General features: G+C 41.5%; 1 pseudogene; it reads right to left on the minus strand.

The window, feature by feature from the left end:
* Positions 1-11,478: 11,478 nt before the first annotated feature.
* LOC146619386 (uncharacterized) lies at positions 11,479-13,255 on the minus strand (annotated as a pseudogene).
* Between the last annotated feature and the right edge of the window lie 12,484 nt (positions 13,256-25,739).

A 25,739-nucleotide genomic window follows, 5' to 3' on the forward strand; every position in this document is an offset into this window, starting at 1 on the left:
CAGACATTGCTTCATATCTTTACTTAGTCTGTTCCACAGCTTCACTCCACACACAGAGATGCAAAAACTTTTTAATGTTGTACGGATACGAGGATGTTTTAAATTTAATTCCCCCCTCAAATTGTATCCCCGTTCCCTTTTAGAAAACATTTTTAGAATATTGTCAGGAAGCAGGTTATTTATTGCTTTATATATAATTTGTGCTGTGAGAAAATGAACCAGATCTGTGAATTTTAGAATTTTTGATTTTAATCTTTAATTTTAGTGGATGTTTGGAATCATGTATGATTTTTGTTCCACTTCTCACATGTTTACCACTTTGTGTTGGTCTTTCACGTGAAATTCCAATAAAATTGATTCATGTTTGCGGCTGTAATGTGACAAAATGTGGAAAAGTTTAAGGGGGCCGAAACACTTTTGCAAGCCACTGTAAGGAGCTTGGAAAGAAAAGCATCTGGCATCAGGACATCCAGATGTTTTTCTTCTCTACAAAGGTGTATTAAAAAAAAGAACAGCAAATTATAATATTACAGCGGATGTGTGACCTTAAAGGTTTCTGGCTGAAAAAAGGTCACTGATCAAACTGATTCTTGCTCACAAAAAACATTTTAATCAGATTCTCTGGAGGAAAATTTGAAAACATTTCCTCCTAACTTCTCAGTATTCACTTATCAGCATTCAGTCAAACGTTCATTTACGGGTGTAGTTAAAAAACTGCTAATAACTGACTTTCCACAGCAGTTGTTTGGTCGGACACAGTGAGAGATGTAATCTGTTACTCTTCATGTGAGAAAGAAGGTGTCTCTGAGATGTACTAATAGTGTGTTAGTTCCAAATAGTAAATTAGTGAATGTATTTCATGGCAGTTTGATTATTCTGGGACAAACAGTGCAGTCTTCCTCAAAGCATCACTGTGAATATAATCATATAATGTTAAAAATATAATAACAGTCTTTTTATTATTGGTCAATGAAATAAATATTCAGCCCTTCAAAGGTGACTGACCTGCTTCAACAGCCAAAATCACATATTTCTGGAAGGTCCACTCACTGGTTATTCAGCATGCCAGGCTGCAGTTACACCATGCAGACAAAAGAGCACTCGGAGCAAGTTAAAGGAAAGTTTATTCAAAAGTAGAAGTCTGGGAATGGAGACAGAGGAGTTCACTTAAATCTGTCATCATGAAACGGAAGCAATCAAATCTGCCTAAATCTGACACTCAAAGGTAGAGTTGGATGTCTCGAGACCGGTCTCAAGACCACTTTTACGTGGTCTTGGTCTCGTCTTGGTCTCGACGGACTTTTGTCTTGGTCTCGGTCTTGGTCTCGACGGACTTTGGTCTTGGTCTTGTCTTGGTCTCGCTGTTTCGGTCCTGTGTTCTCAAATCGACATAGTGTTCGGGAGATTTGGAGTCAACCATCAGCGGAGCGGGGGGGTGGCTTACTGGGCTTAAGCCCGGGTCATTTTTTCAGAAGCATGGGGTCTTTTGGAGTGTAATTTGTTAGTTAGATGCCTGACTGACAACTGTATAAAACAAGAACAACACACGAAGCACAGAGCGCACCGTCGTAAATTCCCCCTAATTTTGGTATGATCCGAGCTCAGGCACTAGGCGACTGAGCACAGCACCCATGTGAGCGAGGGGGGAGAAGCTGCTGCCTGCGAGTTTGCTGCAGACTAGTGATGGGATTTCCGGCTCTTTTTAGAGATCCGGCTCTTTCGGTTCGGCTCACTAAAAAGAGCCGGCTCTTTCGGCTCCGAACCGGCTCTTCAGGTTGTTTTGTTGCTTTAATTAATTTATTATTAACAATAATATAAAATTATGCACAAAAGGAATTACTAACGTAAAAACAAGTGGTTTTATTTATATATGTTTATATATAAATATATGCGGTGGCCCCTAGAGACAAAACACGTACAAACTCCAAAACACATTTCTAGCATGAACTGAACTTCCAAAGCAGAGCTACTAGATCACTTAAATTACACAATTGAAAGCATGTGTGTATTGTTTGTATATTTATACACAGGCACTCATATATATATTCAAATAATTTAAAAAAAAAGTTCATTTACCTGTTATTACCACACACCAAATCCGGTCGTTGGTACTTGCTGGCTTGTGTAGCCACAAGATAACAAAGGCTCAACACTGCGCCCAGCATCCTGGAGCACTTCTGTTGTCTTTTGTACGTGTTTTGAGTTTTTATGTGCTTCTGAGTTTTTATATGCTTCTGAGTTTTTACGTGCTTCGGAGTTTGTACGTGTTTTTACGTGTTTTTGGAGTTTTTACGTGTTTTGGAGTTTGTACGTGTTTTGGAGTTTGTACATGCTTCAGAGTTCGTACGTGATTTGAAGTTTGTATGTGCTTTGTCTCTAGGGGCCACCGTAAATATACTTTTATTTATTCACTCCACATAAAATGTAATAAATAAATCATATAATACAAAAATCAACTATTCACATTTCAAGTTTTAACTATTTAAATTTTCAGCTTTTTCCTTTCACAAATTTAAAGTGAAAAGAACACAAAACACTGCAAACCACAACACAATTAAATATAAATTATAATATGAAAACTAAAAGAACATGCATATTCTCTGTCATATGGACCTGCATGAATAAACTTTCTCAATCCTTTATCATCTGCAACCGAAAATAGTTGTGGATGATTACTATACCTTTCTAATGTTGTTGTCCCTGCCTCTCTTTCTCTCTCTCTGGCTCTGTTCCTGTGCTACTGAGTGTAACTACCGCCCCTCCCCCCTCTGCCCAGCGTAAAGCACAAGGCTCGCGTGCAGAGTGAAGCGGAAAAAAAGTGCGAGAGAGAGGCTGAGAGAAAGAAAGAAAAAAAAAAACCCACGTGACGGCTCGCGATAAGGAGCCGGCTCGCGTCGTTCACGTCAAAGAGCCGGCTCTAAGAGCCATTTCGTTCGCGAACGACCCATCACTACTGCAGACAGAGGAGAGCTTAAGTTTGACCAGGTACCAAAGCAAATCATTCGTACTGAACTAATAATGTAAATATGACGGTGTATCACAAAAGATTGATATCAAACTTATCACTTGGTTGCGTTACTTGCTCTTCGAGTGAATCAACAAATGGATAAATAAAAAGCCGAACAGCAATGCTGATTTTTTAGAGAGTCTTAGCTTACATTTCATATTTTCAGTTGTTTCCCTCCACGGCTAAACAAACTCTCTAAATCGGTTTCAGTTGTGTACTGATGTACACAACAATGGACATACGGAGCTTCTTTCAAAGAAAAAACTCAGGTAGATGTTATTTTATATATTATGCTTTGGATGTTGTTCAGTATATCTATGCAAAACAGGAGGAATTTCAATACACAGCAGTATATTCACAGTTGAAACCAGATATTTACATACACTTTATGGAGAAAACATAAAAACTTTTTTTTACTGTTAAACATCAATTTAGAGTAAACTTTTGTTTTAGATAAATAAATGTTGAAATATCTTTTGAATTAGTGAAATGTCGGAATAAAAAGAGGGAGCTGTCTATTTTAATCACTTTCATCAAATGTAGGAGTACATGTACACTAAGTTTATTGTTAATTAATAAGAAACTCCAGACGATTCGATTCTGAGCTGAAGAAGCTTCTGATAGGTTAGTAGAGTCCATGTGAGTAAATTGGTGGCACAGCTGTGGATGCATATAAGGCAAAACACAGAGCCTGTTTCTTTGACATGGGAACATCAAGACATGTCAACCAAAACACCAGGAAAAGAATTGTGGAGCTCCATAAGTGTGGCTCAATTTTGAATACAATTTGGTGCCATTTGCAATTAAGAAATACAGATAGTTTCTCTCTTTACTCTTAAAGTTAACAAATATGTTTTTTATATTTATCAATCTAAAAAAATAAACATTTAGTCTGATTTGATGTTACAATTAAAAAAGTGTTTGTGTTTTTATCTGAAGAGTACATAAATATCTGGTTTCAACTGTATATTTGATGTTGGTGTTTAGCTTGTCAGCACAAAGAGGGAGAGAGAGAGGAGCAGAGAGGGAGAGAGAGGAATAGAGAGGGAGAGAGAGAGGAGCAGAGAGGGAGAGAGAGGAACAGAGAGGGAGAGAGAGAGAGGAGCAGAGAGGGAGAGAGAGGAATAGAGAGGGAGAGAGAGAGGAGCAGAGAGGGAGAGAGAGGAACAGAGAGGGAGAGAGAGGAACAGAGAGGGAGAGAGAGAGAGGAGCAGAGAGGGAGAGAGAGAGGAGCAGAGAGGGAGAGAGAGAGGAGCAGAGAGGGAGAGAGAGAGGAGGAACAGAGAGAGAGAGAGAGGAGCAGAGAGGGAGAGAGAGAGGAAGAGCAGAGAGGGAGAGAGAGGAGCAGAGAGGGAGAGAGAGAATGACGACAGAACAGAGATGAACAAGAGCAGGTGAGACACACATGTTAGTCAAATGGTTGTTTGCCAAAACTCATCAGAACATGTACCTAGTGTTTCTTTTTAGATACCATTTGTTACTTTTCAAATTCTATATTTATTAAGTTATGCAGGCTTGTTTGCACAACAAGGCTAAATAATTATATAAACTTTTCTCAATCTAAATATTGTACTTTGGTAGAATTAAAAAATAAGTGTAGTGCAGGTCTATGATGATTTTTAGTGCTACTATCATCTAGTTCTGATTCTGGTTCTGTCTTGGTTACTGTTGTAGTCCTGTTTTAATTCCGGATCAGTTCTGAGTCTGGTTGAATTGGGGTTTAGTCCCTGTGTCTTGATACAGGCCCGACTTTGTTCTGCCTTGCTGCTTAATTAAAAAACTAGTTTAAGGTGTCCTGCATATGTATATAGAATAGCATCTGGCTGCAGTTTAAAGACTTTTTTTGTCTCGGTCTCGGTCTTGGTCTTGTCTTGGTCTCGATACCCTCTGGTCTTGGTCTTGTCTTGGTCTCGGATTAGGCGGTCTTGACTACAAGTCTACTCAAAGGTAAACTGGATACCTGGCTGACCATCACGTTCACGACCAGGTGAGGACGGATCAAAGATCAGGAGTCGATTTCAGGCTTGGGCTTGCTTTCATCATATTAGTCCAATCCAATCCAACTTTATTTATAGAGTACGTTAAAACCAAAATGGTTGAATAAAGTGCTTTCCATCACAAAAACTGAGATAATAGTAAAAAAAAACAAACATAAACAGACAAAGAAAGTGAAATAACAATAAAATAAATACATAAATGAAAAAAAGATTTAAAAATTAAATGCTTAAATATATTAAATATTAAAACTAGTGCTGTCAGTGTTAATCTTGTTAAAATGACGTTAACGCCACGCGGCAAATCTCCGTTAGTGAATTAACGCAGATCGTGTGGTTGTTTGCTGACAACAGAAAAAAAACATCAAAGGAGAAAAGTTGCATCTAAGAACACGTTTTTTTCTTACTGATGCTCATTAGTGAAACACAAAGACATTAGACAAAAATGAAACTTTAGACCCTCTCTTCCCCCAACAGAAGTCAAAGGGATCTTCCAGGAATAGTGACACTATTTTCTGGAGAAGTGATTGGTCAGTACGTCATGATTTCATACCTGCTGATGTCTAATCTGGAACCTAACCGGCACCAGCAGAGTAAAAGACACTTAACAGCTAAATTGAATCAAGCATAAAAACATTTTAGGCATCAAGACAAGTCATATTATCTGTGAATTTCCCTTTTTGTGATTGGTCAGATGCTGCCAACACCTCCCTTTCCTTGTGAAGGTGCATGAGAAACCCTGGATTAACTTTGCTAACCAGCGGTTATCCTGATCACGACTGTTAGTGTAAGTGAATCCAGATGATGGAAAGAAAACCTGGGCATGCTGAAATCACTTCGTAGTATGTGCCCCAGGGTTCAAAGGCCATCCAGTCGCACCATAACAAGAACATGGGAACACTAATGTTGTTTCTCCTTTTACAGTCATAATCTGCATTCATGAATGTTAAAAATGATTTTATTAGAAATGTATTTTGAAACAGAAGAGGTGTTTCAGTTAAGATAACACAGAACTACTTCAGTGATAGTGGACGAGATCTTTCCACTGCTGTGCAGTCCAGATGTACAGCTCACAGACTGATGGCAACCTCTCAGAAAACACGAGTTACAGTAGTAGTGATAAACAGTGAGACAAAGATCCTCTGCTGAAGCAGAAAAGGTTTAATATATTTCCTATGTAACCTGCAGGGGTGATTCTCAAGTCTGTTGGAGCCCAGGCAAAAAGGGACAGGGACACCTGACAGCCCAGTGTGCCCAGCAGAGCTGACATGACGGCTGTTTCAACTGAATCACACACTCTGCTTGCCAGAGGTGAGTGAGTGGAGTCATGTGGGGTTCCTTTAGGGAAGTCAGGTCCAGCGTACTGCCACTGCAGATTCTGCACATTATCGCTGCTGTAGACTCAAATTGTGCTAACAGTGCATTGTGGGTTGTGTTGTATCCGAATCTGCTGGCTGGCATCTTTTTCTCAATCCTGCCAAACTCCGCCCCTTTCATGTAAGCGTGCAGGGAAGACCCTGTGTTAGAGAACTGATAACAAACTCTGTGTGACAGTTTATCCTGATTACAAACGTTAGGGTACGTGAATCCAGATGATGGAAAGATAGCCCGGGTCTGTTGATGAGTCTCCACTTAAACACTGACGTTGTTTGTGTTTCCTGGAGTCCCGTCAGTCCTGTAAACCAGCGTCCCCAACCTTTTTTGTGCCACGGACCAGTTTATGACCTACAATATTCTCAAGGACCGGCCTTTAAGGTGTCGAGGATAAATACAACAAAATAAAACCAGTACCGCTGCCAAAACAAGAAGAGTTATTCAAAACACATGGGAAAAGACCCAGGGAAACAGAGTTAATGATTAAAAAAGATTTAAAAAAATAATGCTTAAAAATTCAAAGTTTTTCATTAAAATATTTTAATTAAAATAAAATATTTTAAAAAAAAATTTAAACTCTACCACCAAAAATCAAAAAATAAAAATAATAATAAATGATGATAACATGTATTTATTATGTTGCTCTTTGTTTGATTTCTCTTCTGTTTTTTTTCTCCATACAGGTGATCCAGGTGTTTTGTTTGTTTTTCTTTTTGTTCCTTCCCCCCTTTCTCATCATCTCTTCTCCCCTCTGTTTTTCTTTCTCTCCCTCTTTCTTTCATTCTTTCCTTCTCCCTGTCTTTTCCCCCAGTCATGTCTGTCCCGTCTGTAACAACTGATAATAAAATAAAATAAATAAACAATTATAATAAAGGTCAATCAAATGGACCAACATGGCATCTTTCTCGGCCTTCAAACAACAATTCTGATGGCTAAAGATCCAAATGGGACAGGCAAATAAATAAATAAATAAATGATGATAACCATGTGCAGCTTCTCTCGTCTTCCATTTTTCCCTGATGTGTTTCACTCAACATCAGACACGTGTTAAAGTGTGTTGGCTGCATATTAAGTTCAAAATGCTGATGAGCTCTGATCCAGTTGACTGATATACTCTGCTCTACATCCTGCACTGAAATATGAGGATTGTGTGTTTATTAAAATTAAAAATCATCACGGAGTCATTGACAGAAGAACATCAACATTCAGCCTGTTAAATTATATTTAGATATTTTTATTTCAGAAATGATTCCTAATAAAAATGGAGAATATAAAAACACAATCAAAGCAGTAAAGTCCATATTATGAAGTGTTTGCTGTATCAGACAATCATGTTTATTCACAACAATGAAAACAATATAGTGCAGATAAACATGGTGCTGTAATGAATCTGCTCTTAAACACAATAACAAAATACATTTTCCAAGAGAGATGATAATGATTCACATCAGCGTGAAGAACGAATACATTTACAACTGGTTTCTAACATTTCTTATAGATCGAACTGATCACTGATAGAAACAGAAGAATATTCAAAATGATACTCTGAGAGATACATGAATGAGATATGGATAAACATCAAATCACATAAAACAAAAAGCACAAAATCACTATAACTGAAATAAAATATGAGCAGAAATATAGAAGAATTAAGTCAAAAGATAGAAAAAGGCAAAATGTTTAAAATATATAATCACATAAGAGACTGAACCGTCCAGTCAGGTCACAGATTCATATCTACAATAATATTTTTCTTTGTTTTTGTTTGGATTTAATCACTTCTATGTATTATTATTATTATTATTATTATTATTATTATTATTATTATTATTATTATTATTATTATTATTATTATTATAAGCATATTAAGTGTGTGTTTGTGCTGAAAGCTGCTCTCCTCTCCTGGTTTTCTGTATCACACAGACCACAACAACACAAAGCATCACCTGCAGACCGCTGAGCAGTATCCACCTGACTCTGTAGAAGGTCGAGTAAACCCCAAAGGGCTCTCTGTGGATCAGAACAAATGTTTCTGCTGACACACACTCATACTCTGACTTAAAACCTGTACACATATACTCTCCTGCATCTTCCAGTGAGACATTAGAGATTATCAAGCTGTCATCGGAACAAGTGATTCTATTGTCACTGCAGAACTCAATATCGTACACAATTTTGCCTTCTGTTTGGATCAACTTAATGAACATAAAGCCCGAAGTACTATTTTCCCAATCATCAGAGCATCTCATAGTGACTTCATCTCCCTCTGAGAAAACCTTTACTGCAGGTGGACCAAATTTAGGGCACACCAAAAGCCAGTACGAATGTATTACTTTTTCACCTACACAGCTGTAGATACCTGAATCATTTAACGTTAGTGATGGAAGTACCAGCGAGAAGTTTTGACCAAGTTCTTGATCAATAATGTCGGGAACTGCATCCATCCACCAAACTGGGGGCTGGTCATGAATGGGGTCCATGAAGGGACACTCCAGCACAGCTGTGTCTCCCTCTGAAGCATAACGTAGCTTTGTATGTTTGGTCAAACGTACAGAGTAAGTGCTCACACACTGCTGTTGGTTCATCAACAGGCAGATGTAAGACGTTGGTTGTGTGTTGACATGAAGAAGTGATGTGTTTGTCACCTGCAGGAAACTTTCTTGGACTTTATTCACCTTCAAAATTCTGTCTTCGAAACTACTCAGCCCGGCTTGTTGTTGCCACTCCCCGTAATGTCTGATCCAACGCACCGTCAGATTCTCACCTGCTCCTTTACATTGTACGTCTACAGTAGCATCAGAAGCTATGATAGATTCTTCCCCCTTTACTGTCTTACACACAGTCAGGCTGATGTTTCTCTCATATGTCACGCTGCCCTGAGTCCAGCACACATCTTGGTACAGTCCAGAGTCTGAGTGGGCCAGGTTGTTGAGAGTAAATGAAGGAGAACCATGAAATGTCTCAGGAAATGAGAGTCGTCCTGTCAGGTCTTCATGTACTGTGAAGTTTCTGTTCCAGGGGTCAGAGATGTTCCACAGGACCAGAGTATCTTCACCAACACGTCTGGAGGTGATGCAGGAGCTGTTTCGATCTGGGAGCTTGAACTGTAAAGAGCCTCCTTCTTTTCTTATGGCGATAAATTCTTCTGCATGAATGTTGCTGATGAGAGTGAACAGCAGGGAGAAGCAGAGCTGTGCGACTGCAGCCATCCTGCTCAGAGGTCTCCTGGTGAGTGTCGTACAAGCACTGACACTGCTCGCTTCATGAGCTTCCTGTTTGTGGTTGGAGGAGGAACGCCACTTCTTTATCACATCATCAAGGAACACTTTGAAGCATTTGGCTCGATATCACGCCGTATATCTGCTTTCACTCTTCACAGGTCAAAGTGTGGACACAGTTTTTTTTTATACTTCGTTGCATGGGTCCAGGGGTATCAAACATGTGGTCTGGAGCACAGAACCGGCCAGTCACAGTGTCCAATCTGAACCATTACAAGTGAGATAATGTCAGCTTTACCACACAGCCATGAATATTTATAAAAATGTAAAAGTCCTTTTTAAACTACAGGGAGTGCAGAATTATTAGGCAAATGAGTATTTTGTCCACATCATCCTCTTCATGCATGTTGTCTTACTCCAAGCTGTATAGGCTCGAAAGCCTACTACCAATTAACTCATTCACTGCCATTGACGTCTATAGACGTCAATTGAAAAACTTACGTTGACTGCCATTGACGTCTATAGACGTCAATTACGTTTTTCAATGGGAGGGGCCAGAATACAACCTCGGGCAGCTTGTCAGTGAATTTTATTTTTTCATATATTTGTAAATAAATTGTTTTGATAAAACATAACCTTTCTCAGTGTTATTTCTGTTTTATAGAAGTGAAGAACTATTTTATATGTTAGAGGTGTCACAAAGCAAGAAATATTAGTGTCAAAGGCACTTTTCTGCTTGAAATGTATTTTTCACAAAAAGCTCGTTTTCTCCCTTTTTTTGGTCAAAACAGGCATTTTTGGTGGAACCCACCTCTCTTCTACAGCTGATTACTAAAGAATGGAAAATGGTAGAAACAAGCTTTTTTTTTGGATGAAAGAAGAGAGTCTGTTCTTCATTTTGGTAGGTTCAGCGTTTATATGATCATAACACACAGTTTTCTGTGGCTCTTCAAAAATGAGTAAAAATGCTCAAAAACCCTGGCAGTGGGGAGTTACCTGATTTGAAAATGGCTGGCAGTGAATGAGTTAAGCATATTAGGTGATGTGCATCTCTGTAATGAGAAGGGGTGTGGTCTAATGACATCAACACCCTATATCAGGTGTGCATAATTGTTAGGCAAAGTCCTTTCCTTTGGCAAAATGGGTCAAAAGAAGGACTTGACAGGCTCAGAAAAGTCAAAAATTGTGAGATTGTCAGGTTAAGGCTGTGTGCAGGTAGGAGTGGAAGTAGAAGGTCCCAAAGTGCAGACACTCGGAGGCGGAAAGTGGCTCAAAACTCAGCTGTTATTGCTTGATGGCAAAAAGTGGCAAAATGTAACAGAAATCCAAAATCCAAATAAACTTACATGACCAGGCAAACGGACCACACAGCATAAATGAGAGTAGATCACGACACAGACACAAAGAAACACGGGGCTTAAATACACAGAGGGAGCAATCAGGGAATGGGTAACAGGAGGGAAACACAGCTGGGGCAAATCAGGCCTAACGAGACAAGGGGAAGCCAAACCAGACACATTAACATCAGACATGGACTTTCAAAGTAAAACAGGAAACATAATACAGACTCACAGGCAGGCACTATAACAAAGGGAACAAAGACGTGGGACCAGGGCAGACATAGACACTGACTGGATGTGGGGATACAGCAGACAGGAGAGACAGCAACTATGGAACACAGACAGAAAACCAGAACACTAAAACTCTAAACAAACCCCACCCAGAGAACCTAAACTAAGAATGATCCTAAAACCCATAAAGCAAAGCTAGAATATAATGAAATAACAAAATCAAAGAACCAAAAACACAAAACACTGGGTCAACGACCCAGGGACCCTAACAGTACCCCCCCCCCCCTTAAGGGCTGGCTTCCAGACAGCCCAAATCAGAACACCAAAAACAAAAAACAACCCAACCAGGGCGGGCGGTGGGGGAAGCAGGACGGAGGGCACGAAACAAATGATACACATCGAGCCATAAACCAAAACACAGGGAACAAAGTCCAAAACAACAGCACTAAGGCCCAGGATCAGTCCAAAAGCAAACAAACAAAAGAGCCCATGAAAGGCGCAGAGGCCCAGGCAACAGTCTCGAAAAAGTTCAGGGGGGCGGCCCGGAGGCTGATGGCACAACAGTCCAAATCCGGGATGGTCAGGGGGGCGGCCCGGAGGCTGACGGTCCAAGAGCCCAGAAAACAGTTCAGGAGGCCGGGCAGGTGGGAGGCACCGGCGGAGCAGATCAGGAGGCCGGCCGGGCGGGAGGCACCGGCGGCGACCGAGCAGATCAGGAGGCCGGGCGGGCGGGAGGCACCAGCGGCGACCGAGCAGATCAGGAGGCCGGCCGGGCGAGAGGCACCGGCGGCGACGTAGTTCAGGGGGCTGTCCATGACGGCGGCGTAGTTCAGGGAGCCGGCCATGATGGCAACGACGTCCAGTCATCGGCCGGACCGGACGTACAGGACAAGCAGGCCGGACGGGACGGAAGGAACGTGCAGTCCGAGCAGGCCGGACGGGACGTGCAGGATGAGCAGGCCGGACGGGACGTGCAGGACCAGACAGCATGGGGACCTCAGGCGCAGACGAAGCGAGACCGAGCGAGGCTGGACCAGGAAACGCAGAGGCTGAGGCTGGACTAGGCGGAGCTGCAGAGGCTGGACCAGGCGGGGCTGAAGACTCGGAGGCTGGACCAGGCGGAGCTGCAGAGGCTGAGGCTGGACCAGGCGGAGCTGCAGAGGCTGGACCAGGCGGAGCTGAAGACTCGGAGGCTGGACCAGGCGGAGCTGAAGCTGAAGACTCGGAGGCTGGACCAGGCGGAGCTGCAGAGGCTGGACCAGGCGAGGCGGAAGCAGATGCTGCGGGCGGTGTGGATGTTGAGGTTGCAGGCAGTGGAGCCGGTGGTGGCTGAATGGCCTCGCCAGAACCGTCAACAGACACTGGGATGTGCTGGCTGGGTCCTCCCGGACCCCCAGCTGAAGAGGCAAGAGGCTGAACGGGCCCCTCGGACCCTCCAGCGGAGACAGGAGGCTGAACGGGCCCCTCGGACCCCCCAGCGGAGACAGGAGGCTGAACGGGCCCCTCGGACCCCCCAGCGGAGACAGGAGGCTGAACGGGCCCCTTGGACCCTCCAGCGGGAACAGACGGCTGAAGCGGTCCCTCGGACCCTCCAGCGGAGGCAGGTTGCTGAACGGATGACCGAGGAGAGGAGTGACGGTGGCGTCGCTTCCTTCTAGACGAGGGAACAGGAACCGGTGGAGAAATGGAGACCTCATCCTCTGACCACATGGCCGCCAGGAAAAAGGCAGGCGAATGGACAGGCGAACAAGGTCCCGGCTGGTGTGAGGAAGGAGAGGCAGTCTGAGGTAGCGACGAGGCAGGTGGTGAGTGTGCGTTGTCCTGGGGTGGCGGTAAAGAAGTGGAGGTGGAGGTAGAGAGAGCAAGCTCGCCAGCCCTGACTTGCTCCCTCCAGGCAGCTATGGAGCTGCCCAGCACAGTGTCCATAGAAAGCTGAGTAAGCCGAGGGTTGCTCCGAATGATGGCATCTACAGCGCTTAGCCCAACGGCCATGGTCCTCAAATCATTGGCCTGAGCAATGCGGTCAAGGAGCTTAATCATCCGCTCCATCTCAGCGTTGAATCCAAAAGCTGAAAAGTCTGCGGGGTCCATGTTCTGGTCGTGATCTTCTGTCAGGTTAAGGCTGTGTGCAGGTAGGAGTGGAAGTAGAAGGACCCAAAGTGCAGACACTCGGAGGCGGAAAGTGGCTCAAAACTCAGCTGTTATTGCTGGATGGCAAAAAAGTGGCAAAATGTAACAGAAATCCAAAATCCAAATAAACTTACATGACCAGGCAAACGGACCACACAGCATAAATGAGAGTAGATCACGACACAGACACAAAGAAACACGCGGCTTAAATACACAGAGGGAGCAATCAGGGAATGGGTAACAGGAGGGAAACACAGCTGGGGCAAATCAGGCCTAACGAGACAAGGGGAAGCAAAACCAGACACATTAACATCAGACATGGACTTTCAAAACCAGAACACTAAAACTCTAACCAAACCCCACCCAGAGAACCTAAACTAAGAATGATCCTAAAACCCATAAAGCAAAGCTAGAATATAATGAAATAACAAAATCAAAGAACCAAAAACACAAAACACTGGGTCAACGACCCAGGGACCCTAACAGAGATATCTTGCAGAGGGATGCAGCAGTCTCAAAATTGCAAAGCTTCTGAAGCGTGATCATCGAACAATCAAGCGTTTCATTCAAAATAGTCAACAGGGTCTCAAGAAGCGTGTGGAAAAACCAAGGCGCAAAATAACTGCCCATGAACTGAGAAAAGTCAAGCGTGCAGCTGCCAAGATGCCACTTGCCACCAGTTTGGCCATATTTCAGAGCTGCAACATCACTGGAGTGCCCAAAAGCACAAGGTGTGCAATACTCAGAGACATGGCCAAGGTAAGAAAGGCTGAAAGACGACCACCACTGAACAAGACACACAAGCTGAAACGTCAAGACTGGGCCAAGAAATATCTCACGACTGATTTTTCTAAGGTTTTATGGACTGATGAAATGAGAGTGAGTCTATGGGCCAGATGGATGGGCCCGTGGCTGGATTGGTAAAGGGCAGAGAGCTCCAGTCCGACTCAGACGCCAGCAAGGTGGAGGTGGAGTACTGGTTTGGGCTGGTATCATCAAAGATGAGCTTGTGGGGCCTTTTCGGGTTGAGGATGGAGTCAAGCTCAACTCCCAGTCCTACTGCCAGTTTCTGGAAGACACCTTCTTCAAGCAGTGGTGCAGGAAGAAGTCTGCATCCTTCAAGAACAACATGATTTTCATGCAGGACAATGCTCCATCACACGCGTCCAAGTACTCCACAGCGTGGCTGGCAAGAAAGGGTATAAAAGAAGACAAACTAATGACATGGCCTCCTTGTTCACCTGATCTGAACCCCATTGAGAACCTGTGGTCCATCATCAAATGTGAGATTTACAAGGAGGGAAAACAGTACACCTCTCTGAACAGTGTCTGGGAGGCTGTGGTTGCTGCTGCACGCAATGTTGATGGTGAACAGATCAAAACACTGACAGAATCCATGGATGGCAGGCTTTTGAGTGTCCTTGCAAAGAAAGGTGGCTATATTGGTCGCTGATTTGTTTTTGTTTTGTTTTTGAATGTCAGAAATGTATATTTGTGAATGTGGAGATGTTATATTGGTTTCACTGGTAAAAATAAATAATTGAAATGGGTATATATTTGTTCTTTGTTGAGTTGCCTAATAATTATGCACAGTAATAGTCACCTGCACACACAGATATCCCCCTAAAATAGTTAAAACTAAAAACAAACTAAAAACTACTTCCAAAAACATTCAGCTTTGATATTAATGAGTTTTTTGGGTTCATTGAGAACATGGTTGTTGTTCAATAATAAAATTATTCCTCAAAAATACAACTTGCCTAATAATTCTGCACTCCCTGTAATTAAAACTTTTTGAATAGTTTTTTAGTTTCAAAACCAAATAAAAAATGTTGTTTCTTATGTGATCCTTCATAAAGCATCACATATTTTCCAACATAATTCAGGGTTTGGTTTGGTCTAAGTAAGCAGAGAAGTCCAGCCATCCAGTTTTCATGCAGATGTTTACATAACGCTCATCATCTGATGATGAAACTTACTTTGCACCCAAGCAGCCCAACCAGAAATTGAAAGTGTACATGCATCAAGGGACGGAGCGCATCCCGTCAATAGTTCCAAAGTGCAATCGAGGCTAATCCCATGATCTTCTTATTTTCTTGTAGACCGAAGTTGAAAATCTGGCAGTATTTATTTTTGTGATTTTTTTTCCACTCTCAGCCGTCCTTCTCCTGTATTTGGGTCTGTTTGTTAATTTATTTCAATCATGTAAACAATATACAGGTACATTTAGCAAAGAAAATTAGAGAAAAAAATACTATACAAAATAAAGTTAATACATTTCAATATTGCTTCTGTTCTGATTCATTTATATGTCGAAAGGGAGAGGGAAGAAGTACACACTTATTTAATCCCACCCCTTTGCCATAAGTTATCCGTCAACATTTAGTCAGCTTCCTTACTGATATAATCTGTAATAAAAAATAGTGAACAGATTTCTGATATAATATAATTTATTTTCATTCAGAAATTTATTTTCACTGACTCTTTCAATATCAACACCATTTAGTTTAATCTTAGCATTGTATTTAAAGTACTATTTCCAAATAACATAATTTTAGTTTTATTCAAATTTAATGATAATTTGTTTTTATCAAGCCTGTAGTTTATGAAATGGTGTTTGTTGCCAGATTTGTATAGAGGTATAACTTTTGCTATTTTCATTCTGTCTGGAAATCGACCAGTTTGAAATGATAAATTACAGATGTACGTAAACGGTTTTATAACAGCCTTACTATATCTTTTAACCACTCTCATATCAATATCAATTGGGTTCCGGCTTGAGTGAACGCTGGCGCGCCTGGCTACCGCTACTCACTGGTACATTTTCGATTATTTGGATTCAGATTTGAATGAACAGGGACATTCACACTCAGGACCAGATCGATCTCTGCCAGGGATTGATTTGCAACGCTTGTCCTCAACATCTGCTATTTCAGCTGAATGTGCTCTTACGTCGTCTTCTCAGTGAGCTGCACTAGCTTAACTGTTTGAACTATTTTAGCCTACCTGTTCGTCGCTCCGGCTGGCTCGGCTCCTTTTCCTCCACATAATCGACTCTTGGTGGCGCTGTCACTTGGTGTTCGCTCGCTCTGCGGTAGAGTATCACTCCCTGTTCCTGCTCAAACACAGTGGTGTTTCTGAGTAGCTTATTTGCTTAGCAATTTAATTAACAACTTTTAAATACATTCTTTTTCATAGTATAATCTTCACGTGCTTCATCCGAAGCACACTTTCTGTGTACTCACTACCTAATTTATAGCCAAAGTATTCACTCACTGTCTCTGTACTGTTTCGCTAGCTTAGCTTAGCTCGTAGCCGACTCGTTAGCACCATGGCTACTTCACCTGTCCCTCCTGCACTTTCTTGCTCATTGTGTCAGATGTTTAGTTACTCCTCAGCCTCCTTTAGCAATAATGATATCTGTAACAAATGTAGCATATTTGCAGCTCTGGAGGCCAGGATTACTGAATTGGAGACTCGGCTTCGCACCCTTCATTCACCCATAGCTATCCAGGCCCCTGAAGCTGGTGCAGCCGAAGATAGCGTAGGCCCCGCTAGCTGTTCCCCGGCAGACCCCAAGCAGCTGGGGAAAGAGGGCGGCTGGGTGACAGTGAGGAGGAAGCATAGTCCTAAACAGAAGCCCCAGGTACACCACCAACCCGTTCATGTGTCTAACCGTTTTTCCCCACTCGGAGACACACCCGCCGGGGGTCAAACTCTGGTAATTGGTGATTCTGTTCTCAGACATGTGAAGCTAGAGACACCGGCAACCATAGTCAATTGTCTTCCAGGGGCCAGAGCAGGCGACATTGAAGGAAATTTAAAACTGCTGGCTAAGGGTAAACGTAAATTCAGTAAGATCATAATTCACGTCGGCAGTAATGACAGCCGGTTACGCCAATCGGAGGTCACTAAAATCAATATTGAATCGGTGTGCAACTTTGCCAAAACAATGTCGGACTCTGTAGTTTTCTCTGGTCCCCTCCCCAATCAGACCAGGAGCAACATGTTTAGCCGCATGTTCTCCTTAAATTGCTGGCTGTCTGAGTGGTGTCCCAGAAACGATGTGGGCTTCATAGATAATTGGCAAACCTTCTGGAGGAAACCTGGTCTTGTTAGGAGAGACGGCATCCATCCCACTTTGGATGGAGCAGCTCTCATTTCTAGAAATATGGACAAATTTATTAAACCCCCCCAAAATATGACTATCCAGAGTTGGGACCAGGAAGCAGAGTTGCAGTCTTACATGCCTCTCTGCAGCTTCTCTCCTCCTGCTACCCCCCCAAAAACCCATCTCCATAGAGACTGTGTCAGCTTCCAAAAAGACAAAAAACAAACTAAAAACCAGCAACAAACAACTTAAACATAAACAATTACAAAGAAAGAACAATACAGTATCCACATCTGAACTAAAGAGTAAAACAGTGAAATGTGGATTATTAAATATTAGGTCTCTCTCCTCCAAGTCTCTGTTAGTACATGACTTAATAATTGATCAACAAATTGATTTACTCTGCCTTACAGAAACCTGGTTGCAGCAGGATGATTATGTTAGTTTAAATGAATCAACACCCCCGAATCATTCTAACTACCAGAAATCTCGAAGCACAAGCCGAGGGGGCGGTGTGGCAGCAATTTTTCACACCAGCCTATTAATCAACCAAAGACCAAGACAGACTTTTAATTCATTTGAAAGCCTGATGCTTAGCCTCGTCCACCCCAGCTGTAAAACTCAGAAACCAGTCTTACTTGTTATCATCTATCGTCCACCTGGGCCTTACACAGAGTTTCTGTCTGATTTCTCAGACTTTTTACCTAATTTAGTTCTGAGCTCAGATAAAATAATTATTGTGGGTAATTTTAACATCCATGTAGACGCTAAAAATGACAGCCTCAACATGGCATTTAATCTGTTATTAGACTCAATTGGTTTCTCTCAAAATGTAAAAGAACCCACCCACCACTTTAATCACACTCTAGATCTTGTTTTAACATATGGCATAGAAACTGAACATTTTACAGTGTTTCCTGAAAACCCTCTCCTGTCTGATCATTTCCTGATAACATTTACATTTACAATAATTGATTACACAGCGGTGGAGAGTAGACTTTATCAAAGTAGATGTTGTTCTGAAAGCGCTGTAACTAAGTTTAAGAATATAATCCACCCACTGTTATCATCTTCAATGCCCTGTACCAACACAGAGCAGAGCAGCTATCTGAACGCTACCCCAACAGAGGTCGATTATCTTGTTAATAATTTCACCTCCTCACTACGTACGACTCTGGATACTGTAGCTCCTGTGAAAACTAAGGTCTCTAATCAGAAGTACCTGACTCCGTGGTATAATTCTCAAACACGTAGCCTAAAGCAGATGACTCGTAATCTGGAGAGGAAATGGCGTGTCACAAATTTAGAGGATCATCATTTAGCCTGGAGAAATAGTTTGCTGCTTTATAAGAAAGCCCTCGGCAAAGCCAGAACATCTTACTATTCATCACTGATTGAAGCAAATAAGAACAACCCCAGGTTTCTCTTCAGCACTGTAGCCAGGCTGACAAAAAGTCAGAGCTCTGTTGAGCCAACCATCCCTTTAACGTTAACTAGTAATGACTTCATGAACTTCTTCACAAATAAAATTTTTATCATTAGAGAAAAAATTACCAATAATCATCCCACAGATGTAATATTATCTACAGCTACTCTTAGTACCACTGATGTTAAGTTAGACTCTTTTTCTCCAATTGATCTTTCTGAGTTAACTTCAATAATTACTTCCTCCAAACCATCAACGTGTCTTTTAGACCCCATTCCTACAAAACTGCTCAAAGAAGTCCTTCCATTAATTAATTCTTCAATCAACCTATCTCTAATGATCGGCTATGTACCACAGGCCTTCAAACTGGCTGTAGTTAAACCTTTACTCAAAAAGCCATCTCTAGACCCAGCAGTCTTAGCTAATTATAGGCCAATCTCCAACCTTCCTTTCATATCAAAAATCCTTGAAAGAGTAGTTGTCAAACAGCTAACAGATCATCTGCAGAGGAATGGTTTATTTGAAGAGTTTCAGTCAGGTTTCAGAGCTCATCACAGCACAGAAACAGCTTTAGTGAAGGTTACAAATGATCTTCTTATGGCCTCTGACAGTGGACTCATCTCTGTGCTTGTCCTGCTAGACCTTAGTGCAGCATTCGATACTGTCGACCATAATATCCTATTAGAGCGATTAGAACATGCTGTAGGTATTACAGGTACTGTGCTGCAGTGGTTTGTATCATATCTATCTAATAGACTCCAGTTTGTGCATGTAAATGGAGAGTCCTCTTCACACACTGAGGTTAATTATGGAGTTCCACAGGGTTCAGTGCTAGGACCAATTCTGTTTACACTATACATGCTTCCCTTAGGCAGCATCATTAGAAGACATAGCATACATTTACACATGCAGATGACACCCAGCTCTATCTGTCCATGAAGCCAGATAACACACACCAATTAGTTAAACTGCAGGAATGTCTTAAAGACATAAAGATCTGGATGGCCGCTAACTTTCTGCTTCTTAATTCAGATAAAACTGAGGTTATTGTACTCGGCCCTGAAAATCGTAGAAATATGGTCTCTAACCAGATTCTTACTCTGGATGGCATTACCTTGGCCTCCAGTAACGCTGTGAGGAACCTTGGAGTCATTTTTGACCAGGACATGTCCTTCAACGCACATATTAAACAAATATGTAAGACTGCTTTATTCCATTTGCGCAACATCTCTAAAGTTAGAAATATCCTGTCTCAGAGTGACGCTGAAAAACTAGTTCACGCATTTATTACTTCCAGGCTGTAATTCATTATTATCAGGATGTCCTAAAAACAGTTTATCCTGATTACAAACGTTAGGGTAAGTGAATCCAGATGATGGAAAGATAGCCCGGGTCTGCTGATGAGCACTGTCTGCTCTAACACTGACTTTGTTTGTGTTTCCTGGAGTCCCGTCAGTCCTGTAAATCAGCGTCCCCAACCTTTTTTGTGCAATGGACCGGTTTATGTATGCAATATTCTCATGGACCAGCCTTTAAGGTGTCGAGGATAAATACAACAAAATAAAACCAGTACTGCTGCCAAAAAAAGAAGAGTTATTCAAACCCCTGAAAAACATCAATTTCACACCCGACCTCAACTCTCGCGGTCTGGTTCCAAATGATTTACGGACCGGTGCCAGTCCATGGCCTAGGGGTTGGGGACCGTTGTTGTAAATAAAAGAAACCCCTGCTTGGACGCTGTGCAGAGCAGCTGGACCACACATTGTCACTTAATGTTTCTCATCATATTAATATTTATTTGTAAAATTGTAACTTTTAGTTTTAATGTTCATCAAATAAAATTACATTATTGAATACTACGTGCTACGCAATAATAGTAATAATATTAACTGTAATAATCGTAATGGCAGTTGTTGTCATCATCATGCTGTTAATATCATGACTTTTAAATTCATAGTTTTTCATTAAAACATTTTTAATTCATCAAAATGAAATATTAAAAAAAAAACCTAAACTTTAAACTCTGCCACAAACAAAAATAGAATAAAAATAATAAATGATAACCATGTGCAGCTTCTCTCGTCTTCCATTTTTCCATAATATGTTTCACTCTACATGTTAAAGTGTGTTGGCTGCATGTTAAGTTCAAAACGCTGATTATTCATTTGAAGTCAAAGTTTAGGAGCTCTGATCCAGTTGACTGATATACTCTGCTCTACATCCTGCACTGAAATATGTGGATTGTGTGTTTATTAAAATTAAAAATCATCGTGGAGTCATTGACAGAAGAGCATCAACATTCAGCCTGTTAAATTATATTTAGATATTTTTATTTCAGAAATGTTTCCTGACATAAATGGAGAATATAAAAACACAATCAAAGCAGTCAAGTCCATATTATGAAGTGTTTGCTGTATCAGACAATCATGTTTATTCACAACAATGAAAACAATATAGTGCAGATAAACATGGCGCTGCAATGAATCTGCTCTTAAACACAATAACAAAATACATTTTCCAAGAGAGATGATAATGATTCACATCAGAGTGAAGAACGAATACATTTACTGGTTTCTAACATTTCTTATAGATCGAACTGATCACTGATAGAAACAGAAGAATATTCAAAATGATACTCTGAGAGATACATGAATGATAATAATAAATGCTGATGAGCATATTAAGTGTGTGTCTGCGCTGAAAGCTGCTCTCCTCTCCTGGTTTTCTGTATCACACAGACCACAACAACACAAAGCATCACCTGCAGACCGCTGAGCAGTATCCACCTGACTTTGTAGAAGGTCGAGTAAACCCCAAAGGGCTCTCTGTAGATCAGAACTGTTTTTTCTCCTGACACACACTCATCATCTGACTTCAAACCTGTACACATATACTCTCCTGCATCTTCCAGTGAGACATTAGAGATTATCAGGCTGTCATGGGAACAAGTGATTCTGTTGTAATTGCAGAACTCATCATCGTACACAATTTTACCTTCTGTTTGAATCGACTTAATGAACCAAACGGATAGAAATCCAGCTTTACATCTCATAGTGACTTCATCTCCCTCTGAGAAAACCTTTACTACAGGTGGACCAAATTTAGGGCACACCAAAAGCCAGTACGCATGTGTTACTTTTTCACCTTCACAACTGTAGATACCTGAATCATTTAACATTAGTGATGGAAGTACCAGCGAGAAGTTTCGACCAACTTCTTGATCAGTATCCAGGGAAATTGCTACCTTCATCCAAACTGGGGGCTGGTCATGAATGGGGTCCATGAAGGGACACTCCAGCACAGCTGTGTCTCCCTCTGAAGCATAACGTAGCTTTGTTTTTTTGGTCAAACGTACAGAGTAAGTGCTCACACACTGCTGTTGGTTCATCAACAGGCAGATGTAAACAGTTTGTTGTCCATTGAAGACATGAAGAAGAGATGCGTTTTTTGCCTCCAGGAAACTTTCTTGGACTTTATTCACCTTCAAAATTGTTCTGTCTTCAAAACTACTCGGCTCGGCTTGTTGCCACTTACTGTCATGTCTGATCCAACGCACCGTCAGATTCTCACCTGCTCCTTTACATTGTACGTCTACAGTGTCTTCAAGACTTGCGATAGATTCTTCCCCCCTTACTGTCTTACACACAGTCAGGCTGATGTTTCTCTCATATGTCATGTTGCCCTGAGTCCAGCACACATCTTGGTACAGTCCAGAGTCTGAGTGGGTCAGGTTGTTGAGAGTAAATGAAGGAGAACCATGAAATGTCTCAGGAAATGAGCGTCGTCCTGTCAGGTCTTCATGTACTGTGAAGTTTCTGTTCCAGGGGTCAGAGATGTTCCACAGGACCAGAGTATCTTCACCAACACGTCTGGAGGTGATGCAGGAGCTGTTTCGATCTGGGAGCTTGAACTGTAAAGAGCCTCCTTCTTCTCTTATGGCGATAAATTCATCTGCATGAATGTTGCTGATGAGAGTGAACAGCAGGGAGAAGCAGAGCTGTGCGACTGCAGCCATCCTGCTCAGAGGTCTCCTGGTGAGTGTCGTGCTTTCACTCTTCACAAGCCAAAGTGTGGACATGGGTTTTTTTATACTTCGTTGCATGGGTCCAGGGGTATCAAACATGTGGTCTGGAGCACAGAACCGGCCAGTCACAGTGTCCAATCTGAACCATTACAAGTCAGATAATGTCAGCTTTACCACACAGCCATGAATATTTATGAAAATCCTTTCTAAACTATTTAAAACTTTTTGAATAGTTTTTTAGTTTCAAAAACAACTAAAAAATGTTGTTTTCTATGTGATCCTTCATAAAACATCACATATTTTCCAACATAATTCAGGGTTTGGTCTAAGTAAGCAGAGAAGTCCAGGCATCCAGTTTCCATGCAGATGTTTACATGAAGCTCATCATCTGATGATGAAACTTACTTTGCACCCAAGCAGCCCAACCAGAAATTGAAAGTGTACATGCATCAAGGGACGGAGCGCATCCCGTCAATAGGTCCAAAGTGCAATCGAGGCTAATCCCATGATCTTCTTATTTTCTTGTAGACCGAAGTTGAAAATCTGGCAGTATTTATTTTTGTGATTTTTTTTCCACTCTCAGCCGTCCTTCTCCTGTATTTGGGTCTGTTTGTTAATTTATTTCAATCATGTAAACAATATACAGGTACATTTAGCAAAGAAAATTAGAGAAAAAATTGTATACAAAATAAAGTTAATACATTTCAATATTGCTTCTGTTCTGATTCAGTTACATGTCGAAAGGGAGAGGGAAGAAGTACACACTTATTTATTTAAGTTATCCGTCAATATTTAGTCAGCTTCCTTACTGATAAGGAAGGACGATCGTGGCTCAAGAGTTGGGAGTTCGCCTTGTAATCGGAAGGTTGCCGGTTCGAGCCCCGGCTTGGACAGTCTCAGTCGTTGTGTCCTTGGGCGAGACACTTCACCCGTTGCCTACTGGTGGTGGTCAGAGGGCCCGGTGGCGCCAGTGTCCGGCAGCCTCGCCTCTGTCAGTGCGCCCCAGGGCGGCTGTGGCTACAATGTAGCTGCCATCACCAGTGTGTGGATGACTGGATATGTAAAGCGCTTTGGGGTACTTAGGGACTAGTAAAGCGCTATATAAATACAGGCCATTTACCATATAATCTGTAATAAAAATAGTGAACAGATTTCTGATGTAATATATACTATAATATTACACCATGAAATTTTCTAAATAGCGACATTCACTTAATTTCAACATTTTCCCTCTTCTTTATAGCTCAAGAAGATCATATCTCTATAACTCTTGTTGAACTGTTTTATGTTTGGATATTGCTTCAATTTCATATTCAAACTGTTCCACAGCTTCACTCCATGCACTGAAACACAAAAGCTTTTTCCTGTTGCACGTACCTTCCCTGTTTTGAGTTACAAAAACCCTTAAATTATAACTTACTCCTTTAAAAAAAACATACTCTGAATATAATCTGGCAGTTCCTTATTTTTTGCTTTGAATATAATTTGTGCTGTTTGGAATTTCACTAGATCAGCAAATTTCAATATTTCAGACTGCAAAAATAGTGAGTTTGTATGTTTCCTATAACCTGCATTGTGGATGATTCGAACTGCTTTTTTGTTGAAGAGTAAAAAGTGAAAGTAATGTGGTTTAATAGTTGTTGCCCCAGACCTCTGCACAAAAGCTTAAGTATGGTGAAACCAGTGAACAGTAGAGAATATGAAGTGATGTCCCGTGTGATACCTGCTTTGCCTTGTTTAGTACTGCAATGCTTCGTGATACTTTGGAATGAATATATCTTACGTGAGCACTCCAGTTTTTCATCTATTATTACCCCCAGAAATTTATTTTCACTGACTCTTTCAATATCAACACCATCCATCCATCCATCTTCATCCGCTTTATCCGAGGCCGGGTCGCGGGGGCAGCAGCCTAAGCAGAAAGGCCCAGACCTCCCTCTCCCCAGCCACCTCCTCCAGCTTATCCGGGGGAATACCAAAGCGTTCCCAGGCCAGCCGAGAGATATAATCTCTCCAGCGTGTCCTGGGTCTGCCTGCTGGGCATTCCCAGTTATGTAAAAATAGAAAACAATGATCCACGCTGCAGTTTCACACCTTGCATTTCCATCCACTGGGACAAATTGGACCCTTTGCCATCCTACTTATGGGGGATTTTAATATTATTTAAATAAACTGCCAAACGTGTTTTGAATTTGCCCTAAAATAAAGTCATTAAAAAAATTTCCACTTGGAGTTAAAGTGGACATTAAACACCACGTGTATAAAGATTAATTTGCACCATGAAGCCCTGCTGTCACAAACTTGCATAGATGTAACATTGTCTGTGAAGTTAGATTTAAGAGAGAAGTCCTTGAAGTTTTTACAACAGAACGTGACGTCATCAGGTTGGTGGGTTGGCTGCAGCTCATAGACTTACATTATATTAGAAAACCAGTGAACCTCAGTGGAAAACAAGATTAAAACTAACAAGTCTAAGGGGGGTCACTTTGGTGCTCCCCCTGGCTACAGCAAAGAGTTTCATGTTAAGAAACCAAAGATGTACTGTCCACTTTCACTCTGTGTCTCCTAAACAGTCAGTGTTTCCTTGTTGTTTGGCTAGCTGTGAAACGGGAAAATCCACCTGTTGGCTGTAATGTTCATGCAGGTGGCAGCAGGGAAAGTGGATATTTGTTATTCAACATGCGTCTGAGCTTATATTGACACCATAGGAGGTAAACTCTGTCGTGGAAGTAGGTTTCCATCTAAGTTAATGCCAGCTGTGACAGTTCTAACAGTTGTGCTGCTTGTTGTAGATCAGAAATAAATATAAACAGCTTATATTAAGTTGTGCCCAGTAGCTCAGCAGATACTCTAAAGCTCATGATGTAATGAGGAAAAGAAAACA

This window comes from Diplotaxodon limnothrissa, linkage group LG14, assembly GCF_057381915.1.
Source record: "Diplotaxodon limnothrissa isolate DT_005_m linkage group LG14, D_limnothrissa_male_GT1.1, whole genome shotgun sequence".
NCBI lineage: Eukaryota > Metazoa > Chordata > Actinopteri > Cichliformes > Cichlidae > Diplotaxodon > Diplotaxodon limnothrissa.